This window comes from Mustela putorius, unplaced genomic scaffold (genome assembly GCF_011764305.1).
Source record: "Mustela putorius furo isolate JIRA1106 unplaced genomic scaffold, ASM1176430v1.1 tig00003909_pilon_pilon_pilon, whole genome shotgun sequence".
Lineage (NCBI taxonomy): Eukaryota > Metazoa > Chordata > Mammalia > Carnivora > Mustelidae > Mustela > Mustela putorius.
This window is the reverse complement of record NW_025422057.1, coordinates 28,596,752-28,606,786: the sequence shown is the minus strand read 5'-3', so window position 1 is coordinate 28,606,786 and position 10,035 is coordinate 28,596,752.

The window sequence follows — 10,035 nt, the reverse complement described above, 5'->3', positions numbered from 1 at the left end:
AGAGAGCACCCTCCCCCGCCCCGCTCCCCCCCTGCTCTCCCCCTCCCACACACACACACCCCGGGAGCAGGCACCTCCAGCCTCCACCCCACCGGAGGCCCAAGCTTCCTATCGCGAGCAGACACGTTTCCTTCCCTCCTAAGGTCAGAGGTCGAGCCCAGGAGGGGCCTGCTCCCTCTCCCCTTGCCGCCCACCCCGCGCAGCGGCCGGCCGGAGCCCCGCTTGCAGCCTCGCCTTCTCCCCCACCCCCCCGCCCGGCTCGCCATCCATTAGTGTAATCCGCTGTCCAAACACTGCGGCCCGGACGGCCAGACGTTGGTGTAAACAGAGCCAGGGGGGACAATTCAAACGATATAAATAAAATAACCATTAATAGCCAAAATTGTTCGATGAGCAGGAGGCCGAGCACCCCGGACTCCGGTCTCGCTCGGGTTTGTGTACACAGCGCGGACACCACGCATCTGTCAGGTAAACCGGAGGTCCATGTCCTCGCCGAAATCTAAATCCAGCGCAGGTGAGGTCCCCTCAGGCGCGTCAGGGGCCACCCGGCTCCTACACGCACAGGCCTCCACACGCACGCGGCTTGGGACAGACGCACACGCCCAGAGCGCAGTGTCGCTGGGGCTGGAGGTAACGTATCCGCCAGAGCCCGGCCCCAAACACAGCGCGACTGGGGTTAACCGGCTCTTCTCCAATAATTCTCGCGCCTAAGTGTCCAGCCAGGGCCCCCAGACGCCACCTGGCCCCATCCGCGGCCGCGGTGCGCTCGGGGACTCAGAGCTCACACCCAGAAACGGAAAGAAGTCAGCCTCCACTAGCCCTGGGGTCAATAATAATAAACTAACATTTATGGAGCTGGGCACCCCGCTAAGTGCTTCACAGAGATAATCTCCTCTAATCCTCAGAGCGACCTACAGAGGTAGGTACTTCTAGGTACTTCTAATATTCCCAGTTCTCCAAGTCGGGAAAGCAGAGCTTGGCGTTCAGTTCACCCAGAGACAGAGTGGAGACAGGATTTGAACCCACCACTCTTCTCCCAGAAGCGCCCCATGCACACCCCAGAGGAACGCGTTTGCTCAGATTCGGACGTGCCTGGCTCCAGCGTGCCCCTGGCCCGGCGGGGACGCAGTGATTTTCCAGTGGGAAGTTGCTACTTCTGCAGAGGGCGTGGGCAGAGTGGTCTGAGATGTCGGGACAGAGAAGGAAGGGAGCTGCCTGGAAAGCCAGGTAGCCTGTTCTGGGAGCCCAGAAGTTGATGGCTCCAAACTCCCAGAGGACCAGGATGCCTGGGCCAGGCTGGGAGGAACTGCTCCCACACCAGGGCCTCCAGGTTAGGGAGTCGGCTCAAGCAGAAGTTCTGCTTGGGGGACGCCTGGGTGGCTCAGAAGTTCAGCTGCCTTGGAGGTCATGATCCAGGAGGGGATCAAAGTCCAGGTCCTTGCTCCTAGAGCTGCTTCTCCCTCTGACTCTGCCTGAGTCTGCCTGTGTCGCTCGCTTTAAAAAAAAAAAAAAAAAAGAAGTTCTGCTTGGAGCCAGGAGGCCTCAAAGTCCAGGTTCCTAGAGCTGGGCTGGAGTAGGGTCTTCGCTCCAGCCCACCGAAGCTTTGGAGTCTCAGAATGGCATCTAGCTCACAGGCCTGCAGGCTGGCCTCCACCTCTTACCAGCTCTGTGACCTTGGGTGAGTCATTTCATCTTTGTGAACCTCAATTTCCATGGTTCTAAAACGAGGGGGAGAAATAGTAATATCTGCCCTGTAGGGATCTTGTAACAATAGGAAAGAGATCACACACGTGGAGTGCTTTGTTCATGTAGGGGAGTTTATCATCATGATTAATATTAACTGCATGCCCGGTGCCTCAGAAGGCAGAGCAGAGGCTCACGCAACCCCTCTTCTTTTTTAAAAGAAAGCAAACAAGGATAGAGATGGGGAGAAATGAAGCAGCTCTGAGGGGGTGCTGATAGGGAGAAGAGGAGAGGGGGCTCCACGCAGCTCAGCCCCACCGCCAAGACGTGCTTATCTTCAAGGCGGCTTCCATTCAATCCCAGGGCCTGGGGGCTGGGGATGACTGCTTGGGCCTCAGGAAGATTTGTGCTGGGGGTGGGCGGTCCACTACCCACAGCAGGAATTCATAAAAGCAAAGAGAACAGTGCCTGGGCAAGCAGTCCCTGCCTGGTGCACAGCCTGGTGACGCTGGGGCTGCCCAGGGAAGGGAGAGGAACAAAGAGAGGCAGCTCCGTGTGAAAGGCAAGGAACTTATCCTTAGGCAAGTTAGTCGCCTTACCTCTTAAGAGACTCGGTTTCCTACACTCCATATATAAAACAGTGACATTAACGGGGCCATAGACAAGACCTGTTGCAAGAAGCAGAAACAATAACCAGGATGGACACTTAGAAGAGTTTACAACAGGCCTGGTGCCAGTCTCCCCTCTTCATACCCACGACTCTCCCAGCCCCGCCAAGGCAGCTTGCCCGCAGTCTGACAGTTTATGTGTGAGTGGGGAGGCTCTTAATCACTGAGCCTTACTGTGCGCTTGTAGGAAAGCCCTGAACGGGAGCCGATGTTGTCTATAGGACCGCTGCTTATGAGCGGGTTATTGCTGTTACTGTACGCAGCAGTATTCTTCTGCAGTTATTGCTGCCCCCTCCCAATCCGGAGAGGTAGCAGTCATTAAGTCTTCTGTACAGAGGAGGAAACAGGCTCAGAGAGGATAAGGGACTTGCTTGAAGTCACACAGCAGATCTGGGACAGAGTGAAAAGATTAGAAACCAAGCGATTTCCAAGGCCAGATGTTCTCCCATTCCAAAAGGGGGAAAAGAGAGAAGCAGGAGTGCCTGGCATTGGGTTGAGGCCGGGTGGGAGAGGGACGCCCACCCCCCACTGGGGTAGGACCAGGGCAGCTGATTTATTTACATTCCTGTGTGGACACCAATTGGCCAGATCTTTATCTAAACATGATAACAATGACAAGAGTCTTTGGGGATTTGTTTACCGCTGCTAAAAATGATGCATTTGTGGGAGCGGGAAGCTCAGTCTGGGTGTGGGATTTCTTCGCTGCAGCTCTAGAGGGGAGGATGGGGAGCGAGGAGGCTAAGAGGAGGCTGTTGCTTCCAAGAGTATATCCTAAAACGCCAATGATTAAGAGAACTGGTCTCCTTGTTTGGGGGGACACACACACACACACACACACACACACACACACGCAAAATTTGATTGATAGTTTAATAATGCTTCCCTCCCACCCCAAGTAAGAAAAAGGAGTGTGCCTGGGAATCCAACTCCCTGATCTCTGCTCAGTGGAGAGGTTCAGAGCCTCCCTCCTTGAGTTAACAACCACCCCGTGTGTCACCCTTGGCATTTACATGTGCTCAGAGCTCTCTAAGTGCTTTCCTTCCATCATTTCTTTAATCCTACTGCAGGTCTATAAAGTCCAAACCATTATTACCTCTTTTTGTAGGTGAGAAAACAGCTGCTTAGCAAGGTTGAGGGACTGGTTCAAGGTTACAAGATGACGCGAAATGACGGACCGGGCTCCAAACTCCAGGGTTTGGCTCAAGACAGACACAGGAGGTACTATCATGATTTAGAGAAAGCCACGTCTCTCCCCATGCCACACCCCAAAACCCAGCTCTCCCTGCCGAAGACCTGCGTCCTAGGCACCATCTTTTACCCACGTATGCTTGTGAGGTTTCATGCCTCCTATTACAATGGGGGAGGAGCATGTAAAGTTTTTAAAAGTCTAAATTACAGAATAATTTCAGTGTGGTTTTATTACTTTCACGAACACACACAGTCATTACAACTCCAGCAAGAGAACCTGTGCCCTCTTCTCTGCTGCGGTGGTCCCTGTGGGACTGCTTAGTACAAGACTAATTGTAATGATCCCATAAATTGTCTGTATGGAAATAGTGTGTCTCATAGTCATGGAAGCTAGTTTTATTCTTGGACCATATAAACATTTCTCTCCAAACTTCATGTCGCTACTGGCAATCACATTATTGTGGTGGGAAAAAAAGAAGCCAGAGGGAGAGATTCAGAATGAGTGTCAGTCCAGCCCCCTTGCTTTGCCCACATTCTGAAAGAGCAGAGCCCTAATGTGGACGCTGATGGGCACTGTCCTGAAAGCCTCCTTTCCCATGCCCATCCACACGTGCACACACTGATGTGTTCACACAAGAAAGCACTTTCCTTTTCATCGAAGGAGAAACAGAATTCCATCGAAACATACATGTCAGGACTGTGTCCATCTGTTGGAAACCCGTATTTATCAGAGTGATGCAACTATCATCGACCTCAGAAATGTGCTTGCAGATGGAACGGAAGAGGGTAGAGGTGGCCAGCTGTCTCCTACGCAGCTGGGGAGCCTGACTCACAGACCCTGTCAGTGGCCCCACTGGCCCCATACCCAGCAGCTAGGAAGAGGGTAAGATACTATAGGTGGGCTGAGAACCCGCTTCAGAGTGTTCAGTCCTTGCTGCTGCTGGCCGGGTTGAGCCACAATCCCAGGCTCCTCTCCCAGATTTGGCTCCTGCATTTTAAGGCAGCCCCTGAAACACATCCCAGCTGGGGTGATCTCAAGGTGCCCCAGTGGGGCTGGCAAGAAAGAAACAGGAGGGAAAGAACAGTTCAGTTGGAGAGCGCTCCTGTGTGGTGGTGGTGGGGGGGGGGGGGCGGTTGGAGGGGGCCAGCCCTGATCTGGGAGCCCCGATCTGTGCTCTCAAAGGATGTCTGGGGCCCAGGCCTTACTGTTGCCTTCAGCTCTGCTGTGATCCTCTCCAGACCGCCACAATAGTAGGAAACGGAGGCCTGGCAGGATCTGCCTGGAGCGGGGATTTCCACGGGGAGGGTGGCCCAGCCCTGCCACCTGGAGCCCCACAGGCCCTCTGCAGAGGTTGCTCAGGGTTGGAGGGTCGAAGCAGGGTGCAAGGAGTGTTCTTGTCACAAACGCCAAAGTGCTTGGGCATCTTCAGGTGCAGCTCTGAGCTGGAGTGGGAGAGGCGGAGTGGGAGAGGGGAGAGGGCTCTGGGGCTCAGGAAAGAGGCCATGCTCAACTAGTCTGACCCCGATCCTGTGCAGCCCTCAGGTGCACATATCAAACACCTGCTAGGGCCAGGGACAAAAATGCATGAAGTCTTCAGAGTGGGGGAAGGGTGGGGGAGTCATGAGACAAGATCGGGGGAAGGAAGAGATAGTGAAAAAATAAGAGTGGAAAAGGTAGGGAGGAGTGGACACAGAGTGAGAAAGGAGGCCCAGGATGGGAGGAGGAAGAGGTGAGGGAGAAAGGTGGAGTGAGGAAGGGAAGGGGTGGAGGAATTAGACTTGGGCCAGTACAAGAGGAAGGAGCCCAAAGGGAAAAGGGTTGGCTGCAAGGGGTGAGAGGCAGACTGCTACGGAAGTTCTGGGGTCCCAGGCTCCGAGGTGCTGTGGGGTTTCCAGATCTTGGGGTGCCAGGAGCCTCAAGAGGTAAGAAGGTATTTCTCTTCACTTGGCAGGAGCACGGAGAGGTTGAGAGGAATTCCAGAACCTACAGGCACTTCCAAAGACAGAGGCGAGACCAAGCCTATGTCTCCCCGGGGTGCTCCTCTTTAAGGTCCTGGGCTCTTGGTCTGCAGCCGGAGAGAAGTGAACCCCAGGGCAAAGCCCAGCACTCCAGGGCCCCAATCTGCATGGACAAAGTGCTGGGGCTTGGCGCAAGCGGAGTGAGGCCCGACTACCTTACAGGTCCCCACAGGCTTGCTGCTGCTACTGCTGAGCTCTTGACCTCCGACCTAACACACCAGAGTCTGCACAGGGCAAAACTGTGAAATTCAGAAGCCCAGAGTTTTGGACCTGGGCTTGGCGCCTCAGGCGAGTAGTGCTAGTGCCTTTAGTCCCTGTGGCTGTGTGCCCTGATGCACAGCGGCTGCCTGGGGGCCTTGGTCCTTTCCGGGTCGGGTCCTTGGCTGGCTGGTTCTGGTTCCGAGCAAGGCCAGCACCTGCCCCCGCTAACCCCACCCTGCAACATTCCTGCAGAGTCATACAAGCTCGAACTCTCACCAGAGCAGTGGGAATTGTTGGGTAACCCCCCCACCTTCAAGAAACCAAGGGTAAGTGGGCAACTAGGCCAGCAGACCTGGATGCCCACTGATGGGGCAAAGCTTCCCCATGGATCTTGGGGATTCCTCTCCCCAGTGCGGACCAAAGACCCAAAGACCAGGACCTCCAGGTTGGACACACTGAAGACGGGATAAGACTTCTCTTAAGCCCCAAGAATGTGGCAAATGTTTCTTTCCAAATGAGAAAAATCTTTTTCCTTCTCAAATGATTTTAAGTTATTTACTCTAAGTGACCTCCAGTGAGATCCGTGTAAAGATTTCTGTGTTCTAGGAAGCCAGAGTCCGTGGCTTTGTGGTTGAGAGCAGACAGGACTGGGAAGATTGCAACTGGAAAGAGTTACGAAGAACCTCTGCTTCTTGGAACTTGATAACCACATTCCCCCGCCCATCCACCCTTACTGCTCAGAGATCTGCACAGAACAAGCAGGCGCTCTGGTTTAAAAAAATTAATCTGCCAAAGACTGCAGCCGCTCTTCTGAAGTTAGATTATATTTTAAAAGGTCTATAGACATTGAAACTTCGCTACAGGAAGTTAAACTCACGCTAAAAAAAAAAAAAATAATAAAAGTTAAGGAATGCATCTAGAATTCCAGTTTAATCCCCAAGTTAAAACTGTTCCCGCGCACTCCCAAATAGCACACACAGATAGTACAAATAAGTGTCTGCATAGGCATCCTTCATAGACGTATTCTTGTTTTTAAAAAATAGTGAATTTTCATTCAACAAAGTTAGGCTTTCTTGTGTGTTTTATCAGCAGAATAGGACTGGTTTTGTTGACAAAATCTGTATTTACATTACCTTGAAATTTTTTTGGAGTGGGGCAGATACACACAAGATAGATACAGAAGGTCCTCTCCTTGAGAAATCGAAACTCAACTCGCTTCCTCAGTAAGGGCCTGCAATTTACAAAGAACTACTTGCATTAATGAACTTGGACTGATTTTATCCCAGGGAAGGGAAGTGGTGGGTTATTTAGAAAACTCCATTCCAAATACAATCTGGGAGAAATCTAACATTTATACAAACACATGCCCAAAACAAAACAAAACAAAAAGGCAAAAATGCTCAAAACTCCATTTTAAAATCTCTCTTACAAAATTATCAAAACTTGGAAAAAATTCTTCTCAAGGAATTAGATTATTTTAATGCTTTCTGGGACTGACCTACTTACTTGCCATTTCTTTAAAAATAGAAAAGCATTTACCCTTCTCATAAAATACTATTGCTTCTAGATAGCTCAAAAAATTTGGAGAGCTTTCCAATATCCTTCAACTATAAAGCAAACCAAAACATGGATTTATACACCACCACCAACAACAAGAAAAAAACAAGAACCTATTTAGTTCTACTGCCAAAGAAGAAATATGTCTTTTTTTTTTTTTTTTTTGCAAGATGCCATTGAATGGCATTTCTAGAAGAGCAGTAAAAAACGGAACATCCAATGAAACAAATTTACCTGCAATGTTCTATAGTTTTGGCTAGCTGTGTTCATTGCGGAATTATTTCTTTACTTTAATAGACAATTACTTCTGACTGTGGTGCTACATTTAGATTAGAAGCCATGATAACTTTCGACTTTTTTTTAAATTTATTTTTTATTTTCAGCATAACAGTATTCATTATTTTTGCACCACACCCAGTGCTCCATGCAATCTGTGCCCTCTATAATACCCACCACCTGGCGATTTTTTTTTTTTTTTTTGTGAGCGTGGTTACACAATTAAATGGTCATTTGAATTGTTGGAGGGTAATAACATAAGCAGTGGCACGGATAACGAAAATGATCTGTATCTGCCTGTATTTCTACGTGTATTCATGAAGCAATTTTTGTGTAGAGAATAGTAACTTATGGGAACACATCATAGTTTTCAAAGAGTAATCACATTTTAATTTGATAATGTACTCCAATGGTTAGCACGGGGCTTTTCTCCAAAAAAGATATAATTTTATATATCGCTTATGCCTCTAGGCAACATCTCCCCCTCATAGAATTTGCCATCATTTTACTATGATCTTTATGGGAGGAGGGGGATTTGCATAAATGTGTACTGCGACAAAATCCTACCTATGGAGGCAGATACACTCGATTAAAATAACATCAAACGCTTCCTTGGTTGCAGCGATATCTACTTTATCTGACAGTAATTAGCTAAACTGACTGGAACGAAAACCTATTATTAGTGGAGCACAACTCCAGGATTTCAAAGATCCTCTTTTCAGACAAGAGAATACAAATGTCCCAGAACGCGATCGTAACTAGATACACGTCGAGACCAGATTCCACATTCTGATTAGCGGCTCCCGAGAACCCGGCTGCTGCAGTGTCACTAGCGCCCGGCATTGTCCTCCCGGACCCCGGAGCGCAGCTGGCCGCGCACACTCTCACGGCCGTCCAGGCTGCGCGCGCGGCAAAGGCAGGCTGCCTCGGTGCGATTGACCTGGTGGGCATCCTTGGTAAGAAACTCCGGGGCAGCGGAACCAAGACGGACCCTTGTTCAGGACGAACCTGAACAACCAGGAGGAGGGTGGCTGGAGGCGACCAAAGCCCCAGCTCGGGTCACAAGGCCAAGATCAGCTCTAGGTAGCGGGCAGAAGTCTCCTGCCCACTAGAATGGCCCTGAGCAGGGTTAGGGGTGTGAAGAGAAAGGGGGGCCAGGGCACACTAGGCCCTTGTGCTGCCCACGCTCTGGACCCTCACGGGCCTCCAGCCGCTCGGGCCTGAGCTACTTCCCTGTCCGACGGGGGCTGCCAAGGAGCAACCCGGTCAGAAGCTGCAGAAGAGAACCTCTCAAGCCTAGCCAAGGGTACCCGGCAGAGTAGTGGTGGCAGGCAGTGGGTTTGGGGGAGAGCGGACCGTGAGAGCCTGAGACTAGGGAGCAGATAGCCTTCTCCGTACTCAGTCTGGAGGCAATCCGTGCGCTCCTGGCAGCAGCAGCGGGTGTTTACTCCCAGCGCCCCTGGCCACGGGTCCTAAGATAAACCCCATTTTAGGGATGGACCTAGAGAAGGCCTAAGAACGAAGTGCTGCAGAGAACCGAGAGATGTAGCAGAAAGAAATGCAACCTTCCGTTGGAAACTGGGGGCAGGGAGTTTCCGTAGCTTTTGTCCTTTACCACTTTTTTTTCCCTCTTAAAATCACTCAAAACAACGAACAAAAAGAACACCACCCAAAGAGGTGGAAGAAATTGAGAACCAGAAACATTCTCCGAGATGGTCTAGGTCGGGGGGGGGGGGGGGGGGGGGGGGTATGGGAGTGGAGGAGTGGGGCAGGAGCGCAGCTTCCTTCTTTTAGGCTCACCTGCCAAAGCGACACACACCCACTAGGACCCCCACCCCACAGGGCCGCGCACTCACCCCCACCTCACTCTGGATCTTTTGCGCCCGAGGGGTTGCGATCCGCTGCAAAACCAGGCGCCGCCTTCTCTCTGTATGTAGCCCCTGGCCTGGTTTAGAGACGTCGGCCCCGCCTGGGACGTCAATAGTCTCAATGCGGAGAAGACAGGCACCCGGCGCCCCTGCGGCTGAAGAATGGTTGTACCAGCGCAAGGCCCTGCCCACAGAGGGTCTCCCCCACCGCCCGCCGGCCGCCGCCGCCCTAAGTACTCCCGGGTGCACGTGGCTCGCGCCGCATCCCAGCTCCCCGGGCGGCCTCAGAGGCTGACTCCCCGCACCATTTCCGCTCCCTCCTGAACAGCCCCGCCTCTCTCTCCTCCCGCCTTTTTCTCCTTGGCCTTGGGCACCCACACTCCCAACGGCCGAGGGGCCCCGCAGGCCAGTTCTCCACTTGCCCCCACTCCATCCTGTAGGTGCCGCGCCCGGAGGCATTGTCCATCAGTCCCTGCACCTTCCAACCATCCCCTGCCAGCTGAGGCCGGTCTCCCCCAGCTCCGCCATCCCGGCCGCCAAAAAATGCTTGGGGCGGCCAGGGGCGGATGTCGGGC